Here is a 27644-nt window from a genome sequence, read left to right as displayed (position 1 = left end):
AGGAGGTTAACCAACTGAATATCAGAGAAGAAGAAGGCTTTGAAGATTTATATGCTTGGGTGACTTAACGATACATTCCAAGGAAATAAAAAAGCTAGGAGGAGGAAGATTTCAGAGATTTTAATAGCAATTCAGTGCCTAAGTAGTAAAAATATAAACAACAACAAAACCCTCACATTCAACATTACCTATAAGAACAGGGTTCAAGTCCCAGTTTTCCTATGACCTATACTTTGGCAAATCACTTTGTTACAGTTGTAAGAGGCTATCAGTGTGCTTTAATTCTAAGTTTAGTGGAAAAGGAAGGAAGAAAGCAAGTAGGAATCTGGGCGGCCAGGTAAACGATGGGCAGACCTGTGGATGCAAGGAGATGAGAAGGAACTGGGTGGACACAATCTAGCAAGTTCTGATAATCTTTGGCCAAGTTTCTGCCTGTAAAACAGTAACTAAGAAGAAAAAATAAAACAGAAAAGCTTAAGCCTACCTGCCCCAAGATACCGTTTCACATTTCACTAGCAACATTTGATCCTTCTGTTCTTGGAAGCCCTTGTGGAAAAGACTATGGTCTACTTACTACTCCGGGAACAGAGCGGGTACACTCACACTGTAAACTAAATCAAATATACAAAATGTTCACAGGTCCTCAGAGGAGATGTTTTACTTGCCAATATGGTACAACAAAAAATAAACTGTAAGCTTTTATTTAAAATTTCTGGTTGCTATAAATAAAGTTAAAACCAATGTATGGGGAAAAAAGATTCAACATAGGGAGAGCTATCTTTGTTTAAAAAATAAAAAAGAAGTGATTTAAAATGTTTAGAAGCTGCTTACATAAGCCTGAAGACAGATTCAGTAAAAAACATTCAGAAACAATGCACATTTTCAAAGGAATTCTGTTTCGAAGTTGTTAAGGTCTATTCACTGTGTATTTGAAGAACTAGGATATTATGGGTAATTATTTTGTGGGTTGAGCTAAGCCTATTAAAATGAAGGCAATATTTCTGTACAAAAGGTCAGAACAAATTATTAACAACCCGAACAATTCTGTTAAGCAGGCTAAAACTCAACAGTCAGAAGGATTTTCCGGCTTTTAGAAAAAAGGCTTAAAATGTGTTTACTTCGTACTGACACCAAAAATTGCCTCTGCGAATTTAATACCCTTTAAATTATGCACGAGCAAGCATGAAACAGCAGAATAGAGGTTAATTTTCATGTGAAAATTTTTAATTTTTCCAATTTCTGAGATAGATAGGACAGGTATGTTTCATGAGCTCCGTAGACCATCAAAACGCAGTAGCCTTTGTGGGTCCTAGACACTAATAACTAATTCAGGCTCTCCTTCCACAAAGCCAAGTTCTATTTGAACTTTTAACAATGGAAGCTGACTTCTATGCCAACTCTCCTCGCAAACTCTTTTTCATTAATAAGCTTTTTTTGTGAGAGTGTCTAATAATAAAGCCCACGATCTCTTTGTCCTGGCTTTGTTATTCAGACTCTGGTGGGCTCTGGGGCTTGGAGTCTTTTTTAACTGGTCCAGTACATATTAGCCCACACCGGGCACAGCCATAACATTTCCCGCTGAGATGAGCACAGTATCAGATAACTACACAAAGAGGGCTCAATCATAGACGCCATGAGACCAATCTTTTGGGAGGATTGTTAGGAGGAGGAATATTACATAACAAACAAAATCAGGTGGCAAGTATTTGGTTCACAGTATAAAGTAGAAAACAGCATCTCATACGGGCCAGCCCCAGTGGCCTAGTGGCTAAGTTTCGCGTGCTCTGCTTCAGCTGCCCAGGTTTGGTTCCTGGGCTGAGACCTACACCACTCATCTATCAGTGTCATGCTGCGGCGGCAGCTCACAGACAAAAAGAGGAAGATTGGCAACGGATGTTAGCTCAGGGCGAATCTTCCTCAGCAAAAGAAAAAAGAAAACAGCATCTTATAGAAAATCCTTTACATGTATGTATATGCACACTTTAGAAAATGTGTCCCCACACATGTCCAAGTTTAAGTAAGTGTAATTTCTGATGGGGTATTGACTGAGATGGGGGTTTAAGTCTGCTCACCTGTCTTTTGCCAAAAGCTCTTTTGTTCAAAATGTATTGATTCCATGCCCGCCACTGTGCAAGATGCTGAGGAAATAAAGATGGATGAGAACGGGTGCTGGGAGCCAGGCAAGGGAAGGGGCTGATGGGGAAACTGATCTTGAAAGTGCCTTGAAAAGGTGCTGCAATAAAGGTGCAGGGGCTCCACGCAGAGGGAGACCAACTCTGCCAGGGAAATCACCTCCTCACACAGTCCCGTCCCTCTGGTGATGTGACCTGACATGAGTCAGTCCACTACTCGGAAACTTCCTACTCTGTCCAAAGGAGGTTTAAAAAAAAAAATACCTCCCTCCCCAGCTACAAGGCTGCTGTGAGCGTCATACAGGTGGTTCCAATGCACAGGTTTAAGGGACCTGGAAGTGCAGGCATTGCTGCTGCCAAGGTAAGATGCCCGCCCGCTCCGATTTGGCAGCTGGCCCATTGGCTCAATTGTGAAACTGTCAAAGGCTTGTTTCCTTGGAAATCCTGCTATGGATTCTCGTTCTACTTGCTCTGCTTCATCCTGTTTCCCTTGTACTCTGACCCCATGGCCACCCATTCACGAAGCCATTCCTGCCCGTCCTAGCAGCCAGCAGAAACCACACCCAGCAGAAACCACACCCAGCCAGCCCAGTTCAGCACTGACCTCCACACGTCATAAAACCTCCCACATGCTCCAGCTTAAAGCATGCTCCCTACCCCACTCTCACCTTTTCCATTTCTATGGCAATGACCTATTCCCAATATTTCTAACTTTTGTGTGCATGCATGTCTATATACACATGTATGCGTAAATATACATATACACACATACACATATAATTACGGCAATTCTTATCTGTATAACCCGGCAAATGTCTACGTTCTATCTGGCAATCAGCCCTCTGGGAAGGTGCTGATCTAATCCTAATTTTATAAATGAGAAAACTAAGGCCCAGAGAACTTGAATAACTTGCCCAAGGTCACACAGTTAGAATGTGGCAGGTAAAGCTGAGAGCCAAAAGGCCACCCATCAGAGCACGCCAGGCTATTGTAGTAAGTGCCGGCTGTATACCATCAGTGTATGCGGTATTTTCAAAATACATTGTTTCATTTGTTTGTTTCCATAACTCCCTTATCTAACCTTCTAAATAACATTAAAAAAGTCACTCTCATCTACCCATTGCTAAAAATCAAGTTAAAATGAAACAGTATTTTAAACCTCATCTATGCTAAGTGCTTCGATGCTAGTGAAGCAAAAACATGAAATACAGAGTGATGGGTAAAATTACAGACAGATTTTCTTTTTTTAAAGGAGTGAAACAGTCATGGGAAACGGAAAGTTAGCACTTAACCAAAAAGCTTCTAAGTCTTCAGAAGTTCATTAATAGCACCAAAACTAGTTTGCACAAGTTAAGCCACGAAGGTTAAGTGAGGGCACCAATAAATAATAATTACGTGGTTACGTAAGAACTTTAAATACTTAGTCAGTATGACTTCACTATAATTTACCCCAACAAACAAAAAGACTGATACCCAAGTGAGAAAAAGCGGGCCCAGCAAGAAAAGTGGGTTGTCCTAAGTCACTCTGTGAATCAGCTGCTGAGTGAGTCACAAACCACAGTCAACTCACGTCTTCTCCCAGTTCCCTCCTCCCCTCAGTAAACCTGGAGAGCTCTGGTCCATTTTTCTATCTAGTTCTCCCCGTGTACCCTTAAAATGATTCTGAAAAAATCATATTACTAGAAAATAATTTTCTTCCAAACAACTGTCATCCACTTTTTCTTTTCCTTTGAATAATTCCTTATGCAACTCAGGGTTGATCAATTGGGCTCTGAGTATTTTACATAAATCACAGACGAAAAATAAGTCTTCCTACTATAGGTCCACATCAGACCCTTCAGTTTGACAGCGTTCCTTCTCAGAGCACCTCAGTGCGATAAGTGGAACAGAGAACAATGATTCCTGAAAATAAAGACTATATCCAACGACTCCAAGATTTATCCACTACACTTTCTCCAACAATTTGTCTAATTAGCTCTTTTTTTAATTATTATTTTTTTGAGGTCATAATAGTTTATAACATTGTGAAATTTCAGCTGTACATTATTATTTGTCAGTCACCATATATATGTGCCCCTTTACCCCTTATGCTCATCCCCCAACCCCCTTCCCCTCTGGTAACCACTAATCTGTTCTCTTCGTCCATGTGTTAGTTTATCTTCCACATATGAGTGACATCACGTGTTGTTTTTCTCTGTTTGGCTTATTTTGCTTAACATCATACCCTCAAGGTCCACCCATGTTGTCGCAAATGGGACAATTTTGTCTTCTTTATGGCTGAGTAGTATTCCATTGTGTGTGTATGTGTGTATATATATATACACACATACACACACCACATTTTCTTTATCCAATCATCAGTCAATGGGCACTTGGGTTGCTTCCACATCTTGGCTACCATGAATAATACTGCAATGAACATAGGGGTACATAAGTCTCTTTGAATTGTTGATTTCAAGTTTGTTGGATAAATACCCAGTAGTGGAATAGCTGGGTCATATGTATTTCTATTTTTAATTTTTTGAGAAATCTCCATATGGTTTTACATAGTGGCTGCACCAGTTTGCATTCCCACCAGCAGTGTATGAGGGTTCCCTTTTCTCCACATCCTCTCCAACATTTGTTATTGTTTGTCTTCGTGATTATAGCCATTCTCCTGGGTGTAAGGAGATAATCTCATTGTAGTTTTGATTTGCATTTCCCTGATGACTAGTGATGTTGAACATCTTTTCACAGTCCTGTTGGCCATCAGTATATCTTCTTTGGAAAAATGTCTGTTCATATCCTCTGCCCATTCTTTGATTGGGTTATTTGCTTTTTTGTTGTGGAGCTGTGTGAGTTCTTTATATATTCTGGAGATTAACTCCTTGTCGGATACATGATTTGCAAATATTTTCTCCCAGTTGGTGGGTTGTCTTTTCATTTTGTTCCTGGTTTCCTTTGCCTTGCAGAAGCTCTTTAGTTTGATGAAGTCCTCTTTGTTTATTTTTTTCCTTTCTTTCCCTTGTAATTGGCTCTTCTTTTAATAGTCACAATCAAAAAGGGCAAATATGTTGTTATGAAAGTAATTATGGTAAGAAAAGAGGAATATTAAAAAATGAAGCAAGAAAACATACTTAGTTTATCTTTTTTCTGGTTAAATTAATCAACCAGAACTGAATGTCTGGTTGTTTTTTGTAAAAGCAAAGGATGAGTGGTGTTACAGGGTATTAGAAGACAAAACTGGCATAAACAGGATTCTAGAACCTAATCTACACTCAACCATTAATTCCAAATTCCACATTGTGTACTAATTTTTGTCCTTCAAACTATGTCAACCCAACTGTGAATTAGGTGAAAGTTACAGCAACATTAAGAACACGTGCTACACTGACTAGATTATTCTCAATCAATGGTTCTTTTTTTGTGTGGGTGTGAGATCAGCCCTGTGCTAACATCTGCCAATCCTCCTCTTTTTGCTGAGGAAGACTGGCACTGGGCTAACATCTGTGCCCATCTTCCTCCACTTTATATGGGACGCCGCCACAGCATGGCTTGCCAAGCAGTGCGTTGGTGCGTGCCCAGGATCTGAACCGGCAAAGCCCGGGCCTCCACAGCGGAGCGCGCGCACTTAACCACTTGCGCCACCCGGCTGGCCCCTCAATCAATGGTTCTTAAATCAAGGTCTGCAAACTCCGAAAGATTCACAGGAACCACAATTAACATCCCTCCTTACATAGTCCGTAAAGTGTGTAAACTCTTCCATAAGATTTTGTCCGAAACAGAGGAATTCCAGATATGTTCTTTTTTGAATATGACTATCTTAATTTTCCTACCAAAACCTGTAACTGAAGACTTAACTAGATATATTAGAATGATCCAAACCTTATCTTCAAGCACAAGAAACGAGAGTAATTTCAAGTGCCCGTTACAGATCTAAACCTCTGGCTGACACAGAATCCAGGAATTATAAGCCTGGAGCTGGGAGCACACTTTCTCCCATTAGGTAAAAGATCCCTATTGTTGAATTAACTGTAGCAGGGACTTGCAAACGCTTAATGGGGGCTGCTAATTTTCAGTAGCCAAATGAGAAATATAAGACAACGGAATGAGTTTTTCATAAAGCTTAATTTCTTCAGTTTAAAAGGTTGTCCTTTTTTCTGAGATTACGTCCTTCTCGCTTTCGGTGTGTTAAAATTGTCTTTTAAAATTAACATGATGGCAAGAGTTATCAAACGCCTTTACCTGACAAAATAAAAGATGGAATAACTCGATGTTGGTCTCCTACAATTTCTGGATGCAGGAATCCAAAGGCCTGGGAACCAATGATCTACATCCAGGCATTTTGGAACAAAGTGCAGATTGATTCTGGCAAACTGCTTTCACGGGGTTATATTATTGATTTTGTTTTCAAAGTAAAATGAGGACAAACAGAAAAACAAGTAATCGGAGGGCTAGTTACAACATTACTGTCTTTAAGAGTCATAAGACGAAACAGGATTTGGATGAAGTTTCCTTCACACCAAGCTTTTTGCAACACTGAAAACCACCTTGAAGTCATTGAAGGGTGACAGTGATTGGGTGTGAGACAAAGTGTTCTAGAATGGACCTGCCAAGTCCCTTTTCTTCCTTCCCTCCCACACCCAATCATAAAGGATGACACCTGGCTCCAAAGAGTCATCATCATAAAAAGAAAGTCTCCTGGATTTTGGTCATCATGAAAGAGCACAGGTTTCACTGATCATCTTCCAACATCTATATTATCTTGGTTCTTTGTTGTCAAAAGTTCCTAAAACAGGATGAAGAGAGGCTGGTGGCCACAGACTGGCTCATAATTAGCCAGTTGGTATTAAAAGGTGCGGAAGACCATCTTCATTGTGTAGGGCCTGCCTCTGGAATGTATGCATTAATACATGACAGGTGCTAAGTATATATGACATCATGCACTCCCTCCTCACTCCTGAAACCAACCCTGAAAAGCAAGTACTACCACAACCATTTCACGGATTAGAAAACAGATGATTAACGTTACGTAATTGTCCAGTCATTCAGTCGGTAGCAGAGTCATAGCTGAAACCCTGCTCTGTCACCAAAGTCATATTTAATCTCTAAGAGACACCCCTCCAGACCATTTAAAATAAAATCATTTCCCCGTGCCCTCGACACAGATGTAACTAAATCCATTTTAGTATGATATCATTTGAAGTGTATATAGTCCAGAACACAAAATTCATCTTCATTCCTTCATCCTTCAATATTTACTGAACACCTATTATGTGGCAATATTTTGGGAGGCACTGGGGTGATGCAGAGGAACAGAACAAACACGGTGCGCACCTCCAAGGAGCTCAGAGTCCAGGAAGGGAGACACAGAATAATCAAATGCACTTTTTAAATTTATTTAAAAATAGTAAAACATCCGATCAGTGCTGCTAATCCAACTCATCACTGTTGGTTTTAGCTGATTAACATTGATAATAAGAACCCAAGTGAAAACAGCAACCACAAAAAAGAAAGAATCATCTGGCTCAGCATTTCCCAAAGTGAATGTGTGTTAATGGGCATTTTTTTTTTTTTTGAGGAAAATTGGCCCTGTGATAACATCTGGTGCCAATTTTCTGCTTTTTTCTTTTGTCTCCCCAAAGCCCCAGCACATAGTTGTGTATCATAATTGTGGAGTTGTAGTTCTTCTATATAGGACGCCGCCTCAGCATGGCTTGATGAGAGGTGAGTAGGTCCTCGCCCAGGATCCGAACCAGGGAACCCCTGGCCGCTGAACTGGAACGCGTGAACTTAACCACTAGGCAACCAGGCCGGCCCCCTAATGGGCACTAATTTTATGAACAGCTTCTCTTGCTGCCTGGGAAGCATTATTAAGCAAAGAATGAAACACATTTCTTTACTGCACAAATTAGGATTAAATGTGTTGCTCTTAATTTCTGCAAAATAATGTAGCCCATCCCCTGCCTGCTTCTCCCAACATCATTTAGGACTGGTGCTCCCTAGTTAAGTCTTTCGGAAACACTAGTAGCTATATTGTCATTAGTGAATCATCTGGAGTTGATACCTACCAGCTGTGTACAGAAGGACCAGTCTCTCTACCAGACAACTCAAGGGGCTGGTGTCTGTGTAACATCACCACATTACTGGTCTCACTTACCATAGTTGGTTATGCTGCTTACGTACAAACCCTAGACGGTAGATTGTGGCTCTTCTTCAGTTGTGTCTAGGGCATCAGCATACTTTGCACGCATATGAATTTTTTCAACTACATTTGGAAATATGAATATTCAGGAAGATTAAAATAATCAACTAGAACGGCCGCCTTTATTATCTGAATTATTTGTAAAGCGTTTTTCTCTTTCCATTTTGATAACTGAAAAATAGCTTCAGTCATAATCTGCACATTACATGCATTTACTGATTGCTACAACCTGATCTGCTGCTGGACAACAATGGAGATTTAATCCCCTGCCCCATCTATTTTTTAAACATAATGGCTTTTTCCACAGGTAACTAAAAATAAATTCCACAGACAGTTTCTAGGCATAATCTTAAGAGAACAGATTCACTTAAAAGTCAGTTATGACTAAATCTGTATTAATGATACAGTCTATCTATGCTACCAGAATAAAGTACACACCTATAAAAGCACAAGTTAGCAAAGAAAAAAGGTAAAGCCGGATTAGGAGGGTACATTTAGAGATTGTTGTAGAGTGTGTGGTTGGGAGGGGAACCATCATCCCACAATACATCAATCCAATACCGAAATATTTCAGGATCTGACATTCTTTTCTTGTATATACTGAAACCAAATCATAGTTGCACGAGTCAGACATAAGTTGAACATCTGGCCAAAAAAACAGATTAACAGCAAATTTAAAGAAACATCCACATGGTGTTAAATAAATGTACTTATTTCAGAGGACGCTTGTTCACAAAATATTTGAACTAGTAAATTTAATCGTGAAAAAAACCAATTTATTTTTTTCTTCCTCAGCTTGGTTTGAAACCTTTCCGACATTTCAAAGCAGCTAAAATATACCAACCCATACAAAAGAAATTAAGATGGCAGGCTGGGTGCTTCTGCCTTACCCTAAAAACAAAAGCCATTTTGCTCTGTCTTTAAAACCAGCATAATAAAAACAGAAAAGGCGCAGATGGCTTAGACTTTCTTTACACAAAGTAACTGAGAAGACTGACATCTAAACTATTTATTCAGCAAGTCTGATCCTAATGGCAATTTTAGACCCGGAATTTCTATGAGACAAAGAGGAATGCTTTTAGGCGAGTAAAAAATTAATTGGTCTACAATGATATCCTTAGCGTATTAGTCCATTCTGCCTGGCCCAGCAATTGTAGGAAAGATGTTTTCATCAAAAAGCACCATCCATTCATTCAGCTATTTCTTATTTATACTGGCTTGACACATTACATCCGACAATCCAACCTCCACCTGCTTACACATTTTTTAAAAAAGACTTTTAGAAAGCAAAATGAAATAAATTCTCAGTTAAAGAGCCTAAGAATGGGAATGGACATTGGCAGGGAGAACGAGATGAGGGAAAGGCCATATGTAGGTAAGCTCGACCTAATGGCAATTCTGACACCTTAAAGTGAGCGCTCAAAAATGTTGGCGGGAGATGGGGTGCAGGGGAGGATAAATGGTTCACCCTGGGTTTTTCCTGCCATGTAAAATGGCTTTTAATTAAAACCGTAGACAACATAATAACTTTATTTCTACCCTGGGGTCAATTTTACATTTCTGAACCTGAAGTCTTTTGGGGAGAGAATGAAAAAGTTGCCATTATGTTGTGGTGTTTTGGGTTTTTTTCCCCAAAGAGGTGGCCTCAGCAATCTCACCTCTAGCTACCTAGTTTTGTTTTATACTAGGACGTCAGGTCCCAAGTACTGACAGACCCCGCAATTGCTTCTGTCTGTGCAACAGAGAAGAAGTGGTAATAAACAGATCTTTATAAATGACATTTTAAAAATCAGCAATTTGGGTCACATGGTTGTTATAAGGATCAAAATGAGATCAAATGAAAATACCTTACCAACTGTAGAGAATTATATAAATGTCAGGCTTATGCACACTTCCATACATATTGTCTCATTTTAGTGCTCACAGGAATAACGTTAGGTAGCGACCTTTGAGACTGTTTAGATTTGCAAAATCGTGACCATGATTTCTCCTATATTTGCTGAATTGGGTCCTCAGGGAAGATCAAACTAAATAATGTAAACTTAGAAAAAAACAGAAGTATCAATTAATATACAAACATATGATATTACCGGTTAATTTAGTTGAGGAAATCAGGAAAGATATGCTAATCATTGGTTAGGAAGTATAAGAGATACAGAGGGATAGACAGACAGAGACATAGATATAGATGCAATCAACAAGCCTTATAAAAAAAAAGTGTGCATATAACTTTAGGCACATTGAAAGGGCAATACAGTTGAGGGTACTGTTAAAAAAGAAAAGTCACAAAAAGTAGACATTCTAGGTCACACAGGATGTTTATTGAACGACACCCATGAATGATTCTGTACACTGGCTTCACCGTGGATGTATAGAAACAGCCCTCCTCTCATGCATATGTAAATTAACTCATTTATTAGTCAGCATCTTATTTTCAGTTTTATCCTAAATGCATTCATTCACAAGGGTTTACCAAGCAGCAGGTACCAAAAAATTAACTCCCTTCTTTGCCTCTGGCTTTCAGACATTAATCAAATTTCCTAACCCGTTTGTGAATTTCCGTGGTGACTCCCTCACCAGCTGGCGGTTAGCAACCCATCTCTCGGGTCCCAGGCAGGGCCTTGCTGGCCCTCACTACCCTCAAGCAGGAGATGACCTACAGAGCCAAATGAGGCCTGATCCACAAATGAGAAGCCCTCTTTCTCCCAAGTCTTCTATTTTCTCTCTCAGATGACCTTGATAAAAGCACTCCTGGCCAAGTCTGCTCACACATAAAAATGACACGGCAAAATGAGATGAACCTCCAGATTCTGAGTTTAGCAAATATCCAACAAATACTTGAACTAAAATGACCTGTGTAAACCTCCTGGGAATTTCTTCCAGGAATTCCTCAAAAGACTTTGCCAGGCAGCCATAGAGTTGATAGGGAATAACAGCAGTAAACTGTAGCCATGGGGACCAGAGAGGCGAGAATTAGAAATGAAATGGGGATGATTCGAGACATCACATAAAGAAAATCTTAAAATTTTATTATTAAAAAAAAAATTCATTATCATAGGTCATCTCTCCTCTTAAAGTTACAACTTCTCTCTTTAAAAACTGCTACACTTCTACAGCGTTGTCAAATAAATGTCGAGGCAACCTGCAGTGAATATTGTTTATCCCCTTGAGGTCAGGGTGATAACACACAGCCTCACCTGTACAAGAAAATATTCATGATGATCTCTCACATGTTTGGATAGAAGAGGCAGGAGGAAAATGATCCTGGCAAGCCTCAGGGCTAAGATCTATGGCATGACTATTTTCCCAGACAGACGAGAGGCTGATTATTTATTCTCAAAGGCTAACTAAACCAGTCCCTCTGTTGTCCTACCAGCCTATCCTTGAGGTCCTCAATGTCAGGATGTCCCTCCCTGAGCCACCAGCTCTCCTATCGAGGCTGACATCCGTTCTTGCACTATCTACGTAAGCATCCTTCATCAGACCTCTGCTTAAATTAACCTCCTACCTCCTCTGGCTAAATAACCCACTTCCGGGGCTGCTTCTGTGGATCCCATTCTCTAAGCCTTAAAGATCTTGCAGTTTTCTCAGAATTATGAAAAAAACATCGTGCCCATTTTCAGATATGAGGCCATAACTAGAAATAGTGCCTAAGAGAAAGTCTAAACTGATTTTTTTTCCACATGTAAGAATTATCTCACTGCTCTTAACTAGAATTCTGATCTCAAACTTAAACAAAATACCACCCTTACTTTTTAGAAATCTTAGATGTGTGACCTATTATAAACCCTATAAAAAGTGGTTGTATATGGCTAGCCATGCTTTTTCTTTTATATTTTTCTTTTCTACTTAGCTTTAAAAGACTATTCCTTTTAAATAAAATGTGGCACATCCATATGATGGAATATTATTCAGCAATGAAAAGAAATGAAGTGCTAGTACATGCTACAACATGAATGAACCTTGAAAACATTCTAAGTGTAAGAAGCCAGTCACTAAAGATCACATTAGTGTATGATTCCATTTATAGGACATGTCCAGAGAAGGCGGATCTATAGTGACAAAGTTGCTGCCCAGGGCTAGGGGAGTGAGAGGGTGAGAGTTTAAGGGTTTAGGTGGGAGGCTAAGGGGTGCAGAGTTCCTTTTTTGGGTAATAAAAATATTCCAAAATTGATTGTGCTGATGGTTGTACAACTCTGTGACTATAATAAAAGCCACTGACTTGTAGCCTTTAAATGGGTGAACTGTATGGGATGTGAATTATATCACAATTAAGCTATTAAAAGAAAAAAAACTATTCCTTTTCATTCCAGACCATAGCACAAACTTATGAAAGTTATTAACGAATCAAATCCTAGGTGCTAAAATGTGGCCACAGATTCTTTTGCTCTTTTAGCTAAAAGTAACATCTGCAAACTATTTTTAAATCGCCATCAAAGAGAGCAATGAGCCAATAATGGATCTTTCTGATTATGACTTTCCTCAAAAGGCAGGAATCATTTTCTCTATGGTATTTACATCTTCATACCATTGCAGAGTGTGTCTCAAACAGGGAACATCCAACTAAGAGTGGGATTTTGAATGGTGACACCTACTCTCACTGGCGCTACCTCTAGCAAATGTTTATAAGGCCCAGGTACTATTTTCTAAGGCAAGTTAAGTCCTTTTAGTGAAGGCGGGAAAAATAAAGTATAATAACTTTTTAAATGAACAATCTTCAAATTTTAATTATGAATATTTTTTAAATCAGAAAAAAATAAATGCTCAAGTTTAAATACCTGCAATTTTAAGCCCTCTGGCTTATGACTGCTCAGGGAAGGAAATTAGGTTAATCAGACAGGATTTGCCCTTTACAAAGGCATGCTGGCAACCTTCCCTGGTGGCCTGATCTCTTTTGAGTCCTTTGTTACAAAAGCTTCCTGAAGCTGGGGACAGCATATGCTCCAGCCCATTGTCACCGAAGTGAGTGGCTCTCAGCATCGCCCAGCAAACATCTGTCATTAGCTCCCTTTGCAAGAAGCAAAGTAGACGCTTGGAGCAAGCCACTGTGAACTCTGACATGGCAGGAAGATGGATACATATCAGAACAGAGGCTCATTCCAGCAGAGAAAAATACTTGAATCCTCAAGGGTTAGCTACTCAGTTACCCTCACTGGAAGACTTAAAAATACTATTAATTATTTCAAAAGTATTACAAGAACCATTTGGAACACCCGAATAGCAGCTAGATTAAAGACTGACTTGAACTTCTGAAATGAAGCCACTCCATTTGGAACTTCTAATACAGTCCATGTGCTGAACTTAAAAACGTTATAGTTTCATGGGAGATTACACAAGCCTGCTATATACAGTCTTCATCTAAGAAACCCTTTGGGGACGTTGTTTCCCCCAAAATTTCATGTGAATAATCGAAACCAACATACGACACGTTGCAGGATGTATTACAGTAATTTAAACAAGTTCACTAAAGCGTATTGACACAGATATTTCAAAACAAATACCAAAGAGAGAACAGTTCAAAATGAGTCGCTTCTCAGAATAGTTTAAAAGTATCAATGAATCATCCAAAGGAGGAGGAAGAGGGGAGTTTAATTCTACAGGTGGGGCCCCTTGTCCTAGGTTCTGAGCCAGGACTAGGGAGAGCCTGGTGCCCGGGGCGCACAGTTTAAGGCTGAGCCAAACCTGGAGGCTGTGCAGATGGCTTCAGCACTCCATACCTGAGTGCTTCTTTAAATTTTGCACCCTATGCACCCCACTCGTCTTACCCTTGTCCTAGCCCCCTTTCTGGTTATGGACTATGGAATAAAGTAGCATATTAAACATAAGGCCAACTATCCAAAGCTTGGGAGTTCTAACAGCAGCTTCTAAATACAGAATCTCTCTCCTTCCTTCTCCAGCTTTGGCACCTCACTTAGAAATGAGGGATGTGCATTTGCCTAGCACGGCAAATGGCATGTTAACAACTGCTCTTCAATATTAAAAATAAGCATTAGGTGTCAAAATTTATACAGCAACTTCTGAAAGTGTATAAGTACAATCGACTCATTTTTTGAAACACTTCCAGGAGGAGACTTCCCTTGGAAATGTGTTGGGATGTAATTAACACATAACACACAGGCTTTTCTTATTTTTGCTGTGCCTGGGAGCGGCTCTCCAGTAACCCAGAAAAAAATACCCGGTTATAGACTAAACCATTGACAGGTGTTAGTATTTAATACTAAGATCGTCAGACTATGTCTTCTTTCCAACACAAGACTGTTCAAGAATGATTCCTTTATGGCTGTGGCAGTCAGAAAAGGTTCTTGGACTGTGTGAGTGACCATCTGTGTTTTAAAGAACATGCTTTTGGAGGGAAGGCTGGGTATCAGATGCTTTTGTTTAGAACATGGATTAACTCCCCTCCACACACACACACACACACACAGCCTGCCAAGCCCTACAAACTGGTTCTCGAAGTGCGCCTTCCACACCAGCAGCACCTGGAAGCTTGTTAGAAATGCAAATTTTCAGGCCCCACCTGAGATTTGCTGAAGCAGAAACTCTGGGGTGAGACCCAGGATTCAGTGGTTTAACGAGTCCTCCAGGGGATTCTGACGCCTCAATTCTGAGAGCCACTGCCCTCCAAGAAGCAGGAAACATGGGGTTTGCCACTGACGACCTTTATCCTCTTGGGCAAGGCATTTCCCCTCACAGGGAAAACAAAGTGATGGGGCTTAACAAATAATTGGTATACTAGCCAGGAGTTCACAGCACAGATGCCTGCTGGCTGGCTGCAAATCCAGATTCCTGGGCCCACCTCCAAGAGACGCTGTCCCACTGGGCACAGTGGCACAGGAGTCCAAGAACCTCAATTAGTAGCTCCTCAAGTGATTCTGATGTGTAGCTGTGACTGAGGACCACTAGAAGGCCTCCTGCAGCACTAAATATCTTATCAGAAATAACTGGGGAAAAGGATCCTTTAGATCAGGGTCAAACTTTTTCCAAAAAGGCCCAAATGGTAAGTACTCAACTGTGCCACTGTAGCTCAAACACAGTCTTAGGTAAGTCAATGAATGGACATGGCTGTGTTCCAACACAACGTCACTAAATTTAATTTCATATCATTTTCATGAGTCATACAATATTCTTCTTTTCATTTTTTTCCCCCAAACTTTTAAAAGTATAAAAATCATTCTTAGCTCGTAGGTGGTACAAAAACAGACAATGGGTGGGGACCGTGCTTTGCTGCTGCTGCTTCAGTTAAACACTGGGGTAATTACATAAACTTCATTGAGGTCAGCGATGCTGCGTTCGTGACATATGTAACTTCAATACAAACAACTGCCTTACAAAAAGCAAGATGCTACTTTTTTTAAAATTGAGGTTTAATTTGCATACAGTAAAATATACAGCTTGATGAATCACACAGAATACAATAAACATTTCCATTACCTTAGCAAGTTCATTGGCGCTCCCTTCCCAAAAGTAACCATTTAGCTTGAATTTTTACCTTTAAAATGGCAGTGCAATTAGTTTGAAATAAAAGCTGCAAGTTCACGCTTTCACTGCAGTTCTAAGTAACAGACACTCCTTAATCGGAAGTTACCAGAATAGGTAACCACTGGGCATAAGTCCCCTTTCCTCTCCAGTGTGGGGCAACTGCTCAGGATTTACCCCACCCTTTCTTTACCCTGCCTCTCATCCAGCCCAGGTGGCATCTTTCAAGCCACGAGGGCAAGTGCATCACTGGAGGAATGGAGGGAACAAGCCCCTTCCAGGGGACACCGCGTTGGCCCTCGTCCACTCAAGCCCTTGCTCTTCACGCCAGGGCCTTGCCCTTCCTTCAGACCCCAATCTTCTCCCTCTCTCCTTGAGATATAAACAGGTAAGCTTTTCCTCAGAAACATCAATATAACTTGAGTTATTTGAACTCAAAGACCACCATTGACGGCCGTCCTGCGTGAAGCTCAGATCAGGGATTTCAGAACGCTGCTTTACCATTGGGATTTCTCTAAACACAAATTAGAAAAACCTTCACAGTATCTCAAAGCTGGAAGGAGAAGTGTCCAAACACTGGATTCTGTTCCAGACACAGAAAGAAAAGGAGGCAGGATCGTGTGAGAGGAAGAAGGGGAAAATGAAAAAAATCAACCCTGTCTGGAGAGTCACCCATCAGGAAGGCCAGCCCTCCCCAGAGCCCCCAGCCTCACAGGGCGGTGGGGAGCAGCCCAGTTTGAAGTAAATGGCAAATGAAAAGCAGGGAGAAGAGGAAGGAGGAAGACTCTCAAGTTATCTCAGATCAAAATACCCACTGGGTCTGTGGTTCTCCATTTCAGTGTGAATAGAACCATCTGGAAACCTTGTTAAAATATAGATGCCAGGACCATATTCACAGAGAAGTGGACTCAGCAGATCTGCAGCAGGACCAAGAAACTCACATTTTTAACAAGGGCCCTGATGATTGATTATGAAGCAGTCAGTCAGAGAACCACACATGGAGAAACACTGCACGAGTGTGTGGGACATTTAAACCCCAATGTCCCACTCTAACAGAGCATTCAACTCGAGAGAGAGTAGCGAGATGGAGATGCGAAGCTCAAGAACAGATGCAGTTCCCTGAAGAGAAAGCGGGATGGACAGATGGACGGATTGAGGGAGCCATAGCCACAAAGCTAATGTGGGCACAGGAGACATTTCACAGAACCATCTAAGAAAAGATGTCCAGAAAAGGAGCGTACGGGAAAACGCAAGGCCTAGAAATCACGGGTAACATCAGCACTTTTGAAGCCCAGTATGTGAAAGCTATGCTTTTTCAACAACTTTTAAGGTAATATTTTGATATGAGGCTCATTCAGTCTATGAAATAGTTCTCAAGTTGGCTGCTCCTTAAAAGGCACCCAGGAAGCTTTTTAAAAACATACCATGGCCGGGCCGGCCCCGTGGCTTAGCGGTTAAGTGCGCGCGCTCCACTGCTGGCGGCCCGGGTTCGGATCCCGGGCGCGCACTGACGCACCGCTTCCCTGGCCATGCTGAGGCCGTGTCCCACATACAGCAGCTAGAAGGATGTGCAGCTATGACATACAACTATCTGCTGGGGCTTTGGAGGGGGGGAAAAAAAAAAAACTATTAAAAAAATAAATAAATAAATAAAATTATTAAAAACATACCATGGCCTAAAGCCTCAACTGAGATTCTGATTTCATTGTTTTGGGGCAGGGCCAAGGCTCTTGGTAAAAGCTTCCCAGTGAAGTATAATTGCAGCAGGGTTGAGAACTACTCCGTCAGAAGCAGCAGCATGGAAGCAAGACTGTGAACATAAGACGATGAAACATTAAAATACAAAATGTGATCTTTGCCGACTCGTCTATTTCCCTAGAGCAATAAAACAAAATGAAGACAAAATGCCACCACAAAGGAGGAAGAAGGTGGGAAGGTGGCATGAGAACCTGCCAATCTAGAAGAGTAATTTCAAAGAAAGCACAAGTGTCACGACAAGAAGATGACAAGTATACAATCCTTGGGCACAGAGAGAAAAGAAATGAACACAAGGAAACAGCCAGGACGGGAAGGAACAGGGCCCAAGAAGTTAAACGGTCAACAATCCCCATCACCAGTCTCACCCCGTCCTACTTCACATCCTCCTTAAGAAGCACTGTGACAAAGTGGAAAGATGATCAACTCTGGATCCAAACTTCAACTCTATCACTCATCACTGATCACGTGTGGACTCGTGGACATGTTATTTCACCAAAGCTCAATTTCCATATCATTAAAATATGGTAATCATGCCTTCCTCATAGGGTAGTTATAAAGATTAAAGAGGACAAACAGTTGGAACGCATCCTCTTCCCTGTACCTATCCTAAATACCAACCCTGATGAGGGGAGCTTGGCTTGGAAATGGGGTGCTCCCTTTTCCCACAGCTCACCAGGGAGGCAATTATGGGGAAAATGTGATTCCCTAATCTCACCACTGTGGCATCCTGCATTGGAACTCTGAACACAGGTTTAAAGTTGGAATCAGGGAATAGAGGGCTTTTGCAACACCCCGATTCTCGCATTGAAGGTACCCACACAGGTCTTTCTAGATGGACTGGATTCCCCACATATATCACCGAATCTTTGGGAAAAACTAATTCCAAGTAACAGGCCTACAAATTAATTTTTGAAATGGAATGCAACTCAGTCACAAACCAACAACTGCCTGAATTTGTATTAACAAATTGCCTCTGCTTTTTCTACTGAAATTACATCCAGCATTAAATGGTGCCATGTCTGAATGCTGTAGATAATTTCTAAATTGTTTTGTTTCCGAACAAGGTCTGCACATACATTGTTCACAAGTGATACTTATAATAAAGGTATAGTACTAAAATTAAAAAAGTTGAGTTTTGATTTAATCTGAGTTTAGCATCCAGCATTAATTAGCTGACTCATTTCAAGTGACTATTTCAAGAATGCAAGCTAGCATCCTGCTTACCCTCAAATATGAGCAATTTAATCTGCTAAGCTAACCACAAAATTGAAAGCAACAATAAGGTCAATGGCACAAAACATCAGCCCTTCTCTTTGTGCCTGGACATTAGCATTGCAGGACCAGGATTCTCACTGGTTGCAGGAAGAGTCTGGATATACCACAGGCTTACACAGGCAAAGTGGCCTGAGCTACCCAGAAGTACAGCCTGGAATCCAGAGGCAACTGAAGACAGATGAGAAGTACAGGCAGGTCAGAGGCAGGCTTGAGTCCAAATAAATAGACTAAAAGGTTGGGAAGAAGAGGCTCATTCAGTGGATCCAGGGAGGAAAGAAGAGGCTAAAGTCGAGAGATATCCACAAAGGAGGAAGTCAACAAGTTGGCCCAAAGGAGTGGCCAGGAAGCCAAAGAAGGTCAAGACCCAGGGCAAAGGGCATGTGCTCTCTCAGGCAAAAAAACATTTAAAGTGTGTGTGTGTTCGGCTAGAGCCTTGCTGGGGCCAGTAAATACTGCTAATAGTGATCCAATCCCCTCCCTACCCACCCAGTGGGTGGGCCAGGCAGGGAGGGGCCCGGATGTTCAGTCCAAAGAGGCTGGAGCCGGAAGGCAAAAGATGTGTTCTGAAAGAAAGGGTCAGAAATAAACTAGACTCCTAATCCACTTAAGCTGGCTTCACTTAAAGGAGGAGGGAGACAGGCCCCAGAGACCAGGGATAAGAGTCTCCCAAGGTCTTACCAGTGGATTTTTCAGAGGTGTGGGGAATATGGCAGGTGAGAGAACAGAAATGGTGTGCGCCCTCAGCAAGCTAAGGTCTCCAACACTGGACAGAGCACACATTCCTTAGAACACCAACATATCTGATAGTGCTTGTCACTGTCAATCGCTTCCTGTTTCAATGCAGATGTTGAAGTATATGGGATAACAATCTTGGGTTTCAAAATGCCAAACTTTGGGAAAATATCCTGAACCAAATTCAACATCTACCCACTCCCCCTTGAAAGATGAAAATGCAATGGAGTTTAATAATTCTTTTGAAAAAGCCTCTCTTTATCTTCAATGCTCTTTATTTCACCCTGGTCCTACAGTGTAAGGGTGGTTTACACACTGCCAGGATAAAAATAACATAGTGAAACTCCCACCATGACTCTTGTGACATGAGGCTCTATCTTCTGTCACTTGAGGTCCTTTAAGACTTATCTTTTTTTTAATTAAAATGTTATATGATAACAGTCTCAACAGAGCACACAGCATTATAATGACTTGTTTGGCTTTGTGCTGATTACAAACGGAGCTTCATTCAGCCACTCAGTATTTGAGTGTCTCCACAGATCAGGCTCAGCTCCTAGGAGCTAAGGACACAGCAATGACAATTCAAGAGAGCTAGGTGAGGACACACGGGGGAAAAAAAACAAAAGCACATGATACAATGTCAAGGTGGCGGCCCTTTTGATTGGATGGAGAGGTCAAGAAGGCCTCTCTGAGAAGGTCTTCATCAGGGCGTTCATCTCTGAATGAAGGCAGGGAGAGTTCTGCACATCTCTGCAGGAACCAGGTTCCCGAAAGGGGAAAGACAAGCACTCAGCCTGCCCAGGTTACAGTAAGTGTTCCGCGCAGAGCCATGTAGATTTGCAAATACACACGTTTTCCTAATAAACAAGCAGACTTTTTTTTCTATAGTCCCGGAGTGAAAATTAATGGAAACATTGGACTTTTTATGTTTGAGCCACAAGATGCCAAACCAAATTCTTGGATGAGATCTAGAGAGTCAGAATCACATGGCTTTCAGAGCATAAAAATATTTTTCACTCAAAACCAAGTAAATTGGACAAATTGCAGTTCACTTGGTCTTCAAAGCAAGACTGAAAGCCCCAGGCGTGTTCAGTCTCTGGAGTATAGACTTCTGATTCTAAGAAACTCCATGTGTTAATATCCATCTCAGAGACGGGTATTTCCAGGATGAAATAGCAAAACGTGGGAAAAGCGCAGAGAACTTAAGTTTCCCGGCTCAATACAATCTTTTCAATACAGCTGCACTGTTTTGATTGAAGTGACTTCCAAAAATAACAGATGGACCCATCCTGAAGTTTCAACAAAAAAAGCCAAATATATCTGATTTTTAAAAATTATCTGCCACTTGTCACCAGCGTTTCTATCTTTCCTCTTACTTTTTGGATGGCTGTGCAGCTACCTTCCTCTTAGGAAGGGCCCTTCACCCACCCACAGGGCAGCACCACCCATCTCCACGCGCACATCACACGGCCAGTGCCAAACACTCAGCAGGGGTCAGCAGACCTGCCACCATCCAATTCTCCACCCCAGGAATGTGGAGCTAGGTCTAAAGCAATTCTTTCTTAACATTGTCTATACCTTAAGAAAGGACACAAACCAGAATTTCTAATGTGCTTTTATTTCTAAAAGCAGCACAAGAAAAGGTACCCAAGAGAAAAGTAGCTTAAAAGTGAATTGCATAGAGAGTTAGTGCTTGATGGTTACAGAGTTTCTGGGCTGATGAAAAAGTTTTAGAAATCGATAATGGTCATGTGGTTGCAAACATTACGAATATAATTAATGTCACTGAATTATACACTTAAAATGGTTAAAATGGTCAATTTCACGTAATTTATAGTTACCATAATACACACACACACACACACACACACACACGCATGACAACAGAGGAAACCCAAGCTCTAGTTCAAAAAAATAAATGGTATATTTATTCATTGATTTTTCTTTCAATGCAAATTTGGACATTTCCAGCAGAGACCAATCACAGCAAATCTTTTAGACACCCATCGGAAAACCTGAAAACCCCAAAAGAAATACAAATGTCACAGCCATTAACAACACACATAAACAACAGAATTCAAGATGGCAGTGGAACTCCAAAACCCAGGGCTGTGGAGTGTTTTAGTGATATGCTTTGCCTCTCAACTGGACTGCAAGAGAATCATTTTGTTAAACTTTACTGTACACCATCAAAAAATTCTATAAGTCATAAAGACACCGATGATAAGCTAAAACACAAAATTAAAATAGAGGGCCATTAACATGATCTTAGGCTGAGCCACACGCAATTGCCCATATTCAACTCTCTTCTCCTGAAGAGATGGCAATTCCACGTGGTTCAATCGGATGCAGGTTAATTGGGCTGGAAGCAGCAATTGAGATACAAAGGACATCTCAGACTCGAGAGGTGCTAGGGAACCAAAATACAAATAATCTTGGGTTTCTTTCCTTTTCGGAAAAAACGGGCAAGACTTCCCCCAAATATGTGCATTAAAACGAAAATGTTTTCCTTCACACACAAAAAAGCAGATAAACGAGATTGAGAAGGGGATAGAATATACTTTTTTTTTAAACATAAAAGGAAGGGAATTATTTCCAGGCCAGTTGACTACAAAGAATTCGTCCTCTTATCGCAAGAGCTTGGCTTTAAGAGTTATGTATTCTTGGGGTCAGCCCTGTGGCTTAGCGGTTAAGTGCGCGCGCTCCGCTACTGGCGGCCCCGGTTTGCCCCGAACCAACGCACGGCTTCTCCGGCCATGCTGAGGCGGCGTCCCACATACAGCAACTAGAATGATGTGCAGCTATGACACACAACTATCTGCTGGGGCTTTGGGGAAAAAAAGGAGGAGGACTGGCAATAGATGTTAGCTCAGAGCTGGTCTTCCCTAGCAAAAAGAGGAGGATTGGCATGGATGTTAGCTCAGGTTTAATCTTCCTTATAAAAAATAAATAAATAAATAAATAAATAAATAAAAGAGTTATGTATTCTAATGACACTACTTCTGCATCATTAATATTGTCTTTCAAACTCCTTTTCCTCCATCTTCATAAGTTTAGGTGTCTCCCTGCTGGTATCCCCCTATCCCCACCATTCACAGCCTGGAGACTCTTTCCAGGGCTGTGAGGGCCCTGGGGACCCCACGTGGTCCCCTCCTACTGGCTGCCCCACTCAGAGGCTGCGCCAGCTGCCGCTCACTCACTTCCCCTGCGCTCATGTAGGAGTTGGCCGGTGAGACTTCTTTACCCAGGCAGCTGCCCCAGCCCACGGCTGGCTTTGCGTGTGAAGCCTGGAATACAGCTGCCGTGGTTGCTGAAAAGTGAGCGCGGGCATTCCTGGGCTCTCAGGGGTCAGCGTGTGCAGCTGAGATTTTTAACTTGGTTAAAATATCCAGGATCCACCACTGCCCTTCAGCATTCAGATCCAACCTGTTGTCGCCTAAAGTTGAAATTACCGAGTCCCAGTTGTCCAGTCCCTGACAATCTGTGGGGTCAGGGTGTTATTCGGAGCTCTGAACTGGGAGACGTGCTGAGCTATCCCACTGTCAACTTTCCAGCAATCAACAGGCTTGGGGGAGATTTCTCCAGGACAAAGGAGTGGACACATATGGTGTATGGAGAGGGAGGGCATGCACAGGTCAAAAGGCTGCCTGTCTCCACATGACATTCAAGGGACACAAAAAGGCACCAATGGGGGCCAAGTGGGAGGAAAAAAAGCCAAAGAAAGGCAGCTGGACAGGGCAGAAAGGATGTGAAAATGACAAGAAATACAATGAAAAATCACTGCACTAACCCACCGATCAAGTTTCACAAAATTGGGCCCATAGCGTTAATCCCAACAAGTCAAAACCAGAAGGTCAAACTGAAAAGGTTAGAGACTGCTTTAAATGGGAGACGTGATTATAAATCATTCCTGAGAAAGTCTGACTTTTTCGGGGGGCAGGGACGACTTGAAAGTACCTGGCAATCTAAAGGCCTTTCTGTGGATTAATAATGAGAATAACTTTTAAAATCAAGTCTAATTATACTTGTTGCAAATTAAAAAGGAGGGAATGAGAAGGGCATTTACTTGTCTCTTGGGGTGATTAAATCCGCCCCCCCCCCAGTAAAAGTTTTCGGAAGACCCCATAGAGAGACAATGCAAACAGAAACCCAACAGAATCACTGCAGAGACTCATCATCTTGATTGGGTTTACTGGGTAAGTTAAATAACTATCCCTTAAAATACAATTAGGTAAATTGATATCACTCTAAGCTATTTCAGAGCAATCATCAAATTAGGCTCTTTTCAGAAAAGATAATAGTTCTCTCTCAAAGTGAAATATGTAATTTAGATCTGATTACTCAATTCTATAATGTTCCTAAAGGGTGCTATAGTGATTGCCCGTGCACCTCACGAATATTCTAGACAAGACAAATGCTCCATGCCGTCTTCCGTGTTACACTTTCACAAGAGTTGATATTTTAGATATATCTAAAGTATGCAAAACCCTGGTGCTTTTTAAAATCTGCTCTTCTAAAACTCTCTCCAAAGCTTGTTGTCCAATAAGTAGTTTCTAACTTTCAGGGCACGTGCTGACCTGCCCATGTGCTGTGTCCTCCAGAGGCCACAACTATGCATATTTTTCAACAAAGTGTGTTAGCACATCACTTGCACATTTCTTTTTCCATCTGCAAATACTTCACGGTGAGTATAACATAAGTTATGAGTCAAATGGGAACATTTTGGTCCTCTGTATTCTTAGCAACAACCTACAGTAGTTTAAATTTTAGTGTGGAATGGAATTTTAAATTAACTTTAAAACTATCTCCCTGGCAAAGAAAGAACAGCTGAATGAATGTGCAAAATTCTGAGACTGCATGAAATAAGAAAACGTGTCCTTTAGTGCTCTCACAAAAAAACAATACCCTATCATCTCCTACCTCTCCAGTGTCCCGGAGGTTCCATTTTAGGATTTTAGTTACACATGGCTCTGCTTGGTTTCTAACACTAAACAGGAGTTTTTAAAGCTGCTTTTTAATCCACTTGAGGATTATTATGCTGCAGTCAGCACAACCCCTGGCCACGCTCCAGGTGAAATTGCTGCTGGAAGGGAGGGCAAGGAGGAGAAAGGAAAAGCTTCGAAAGACCAAAGAAAAATGTTCTAGCTTTATCTAAAGCCCTGCACCTTATCTTTATCTTTCCTTCCTCTAAAACAGTAGTACCGGTGGTTTACACAGGGGCTGGTTTACACAGGGGCGTTGTGAGTACTTCCTGCCCTTAGTGGTAGGTAACTATGACCCTAAGGCGGTTTTCAGGAATGCCTTGAAATCCTCACTACTCAGATGTAGTTCATGAACTCGCAGCATCAATAGCATGGGAGAGCTTGTAAGAAACACAGACTCTCAGGCCCCGCCCCAGACCTGCCAATCATAATCTGCATCTGAACAGGACCCCAGCCCCAGGTGAGTCACATCCAGTAAAGTTTGAGATGCACTGCTCTAAACCACAAGGTAATTTAATAGTTTTGTAAGCTGTTTGCTTTTGTGAGAGGTCACATTTTGGTAACATAAAAATTTCACCTGAATTGTTTTTAAAGATACAGAAAAATACCCATTTGACAGTTTTTACCAATTACCATTTGACCTCAATTATTGATATCTTTTTTTTTTATTGCGGTTAGATATACATACTAACATAAAATTTACCATTTTAACTGTTTTTAACTGTACAGAGCAGTGGCATTAAATACATTCACATTGTTGTGCAACCATCACCACCACCCATCTTCAGAACTCTGAAACCCTGTACCATTAAATAATAACTCCCCATTCTCCTCTTCCCCCAGCAACACCGATAACTTGATACCTTTTAATAACATATCAAATTGGGTTGAAATTAGCCAATACCTTGAAAAGTTACCACAGATAGGCTGGACCAGAAGAAGGCCATGCTCTGCATCTTTGACCCTGATTCCTTCAAGAATCTATCCCTGCCCAGTGAAAGAGCAGGTGTTCCTGTCCTGGGTGGAGGACCAGTTAATAAACTTCTCCTAATCTTTGGTGACCACGCCCGCACGTTCCACAGTGAACTTGTGATATAAGGAGAGGGGGAGAGGGAGAGGCAGGTCACGAGAGAAAGAAACTCGAGTCTTCGGGCCACTGCGAGGTCTTGATCCAAGTCTGAATCTTGTCTCCTTTTCTCATATTTTAAACCCTGCAATTCCTACACAAATTGCCAAGCTAATTATATTTGTTCAACTTGGGAATGACAGAGGGGACAATATAAGACCAAGTATTTTATGACTGATTGAAGACAAGAAGTCAAAGTTGAGAGCTGTTTTCATGTTTAAGTACATACTTTTCTGATTTAGTTCTTTCTAAACCCACAATCCATAAATGCTGTCGGGAGTGAACAGAACCACTGAGCTGACCATCCCACTCTACTCCCTCCTCACTGGGAGCTGCCCATCGACTGGGGCCGGCAGGGGCTTCACAGCACAGACTGCTGACCACGTGTCATAGGCAGTAGCACTAAAAGGCAGCTGGGAGCTGCTGTGGTAGCCTCTGCCAAGCAAAGCACAGTTAGATAGGAATAGAAAGCATCTTAGAACCTCAAGGACACCATGTTAAATGAAATAAGCCAGTCTTAAAAAACGGCAAGCACTGTATGGTTCCACTCATACGAAGTATCTAAAGTAGTCAAAAATCATAGAGACAGAAAGCAGAAAGGTGGTTACCACGGCCGAGGGGAAGAGAGATGAGGAATTAGTGTTTGGTGGGTATAGAGTTCAGTACTGCAGGATGGAAAAGTTCTAGAGATCTGTTACACAGTGTGAACATACTTAGCACTACTGAACTGTACACTTAAAAATGGTTAAGATGGTGGGGCCAGCCTGGTGGCGTAGCAGTTGGGTTCGCACACTCCACTTCGGTGGCCCAGTGTTCGCAGGTTCGGATCCCGGGCATGGACGGGCGCACGGCTTGTCAAGTCATGCTGTGGCAGCGTCCCCTATAGAGGAAGATGGGCACGGATGTTAGCCCAGGGCCAATCCTCCTCAGCAAAAAGAGGAGGATTGGCAACGGATGTTAGCTCAGGGCTAAACTTCCTCAGGAAAAAAAAAAGGTTAAGGTGGTAAATTAAATGTTGTGTTTTTCCCTCAATTTTTTTTTAAAAAAAGAGGAAAAATCTAAAAAAAAGAAAAAGGGTTACAAATGAAAAAGAAAGTCTCTGTGGGATTAAAAAATAAGTCAACAGGGGCCAGCCCAGTGGCACAAGTGGTTAAGTGCGCGCATTCTGCTGTGGCGGCCCAGGGTTCGCAGGTTCGGATCCCGGGCACACACCGACGCACTGCTTGGCAAGCCATGCTGTGGTGGCGTCCCATATAAAGTGGAGGAAGATGGGCATGGATGTTAGCCCAGGGCCAGTCTTCCTCAGCAAAAAAAGAGGAGGATTGGCAGATGTTAGCTCAGGGCCGATCTTCCTCACAAAAAAAAAGAAAAGAATTCTACTAAAAATCTGTTTTATAATACCTTCAGGAACACAGTTACGTCAAGTCAGGTACACTGTGTAAATGCTGTTTTCCTTTTTTATGTCACTTTATGTCTTCTTGAGAAGTAGGTACAGGGCCTGAAAGGAAGTGAATTCCCATCTGAGGAAAGTGAGAAAGGAAGACAGGCAGAGGAATGGCGAGACAGAAAAACGCTGACCAACTCTGCACATGGGAATCCGAACATTGAAGCAGTGGCTGACCTTAAATTTCAGCAAAAGTCACTGAGTCAGTCCTTAGTTTATAGATCCTACTACGCTATCTGGGAGCCTGACGGGAAGGAAACCAGACTGGCAGCGGGTAGCGTCCACACTGGCAACGACTGATATACGATCTCTTTGGCCCTCCACCCCTACCCCGCCAAATCTACATCTACAAACACAGCTATGTCTTCACCACCAGATAAATACTGAAGAGCCATTCAAGACTCTCAGATGAAAAAGAACTGAGGAATTGCAAAATGGCCCAGTAACATCACTGCTTATTAATCCAAGAAAGGAGAACGGTACCACCACGGGGACCATCTCTGCTAAGAGGTTTTGATCACCAAGCAGCTCGTCT

At 41.7% G+C, this 27644-nt stretch overlaps 1 protein-coding gene across 1 annotated transcript in view; it reads right to left on the bottom strand.

Moving 5' to 3' along the window:
- Positions 1–27644, bottom strand: part of MYO10 (myosin X) — a 214619-nt gene that overhangs the window by 139978 nt on the left and 46997 nt on the right. The window lies entirely within an intron of this gene.

Source organism: Diceros bicornis, chromosome 20 (genome assembly GCF_020826845.1).
Source record: "Diceros bicornis minor isolate mBicDic1 chromosome 20, mDicBic1.mat.cur, whole genome shotgun sequence".
Taxonomy (NCBI): Eukaryota; Metazoa; Chordata; class Mammalia; order Perissodactyla; family Rhinocerotidae; genus Diceros; species Diceros bicornis.
Note: the sequence above shows the minus strand (reverse complement) of the source record. Positions and strands in the feature narration are given on the sequence as shown.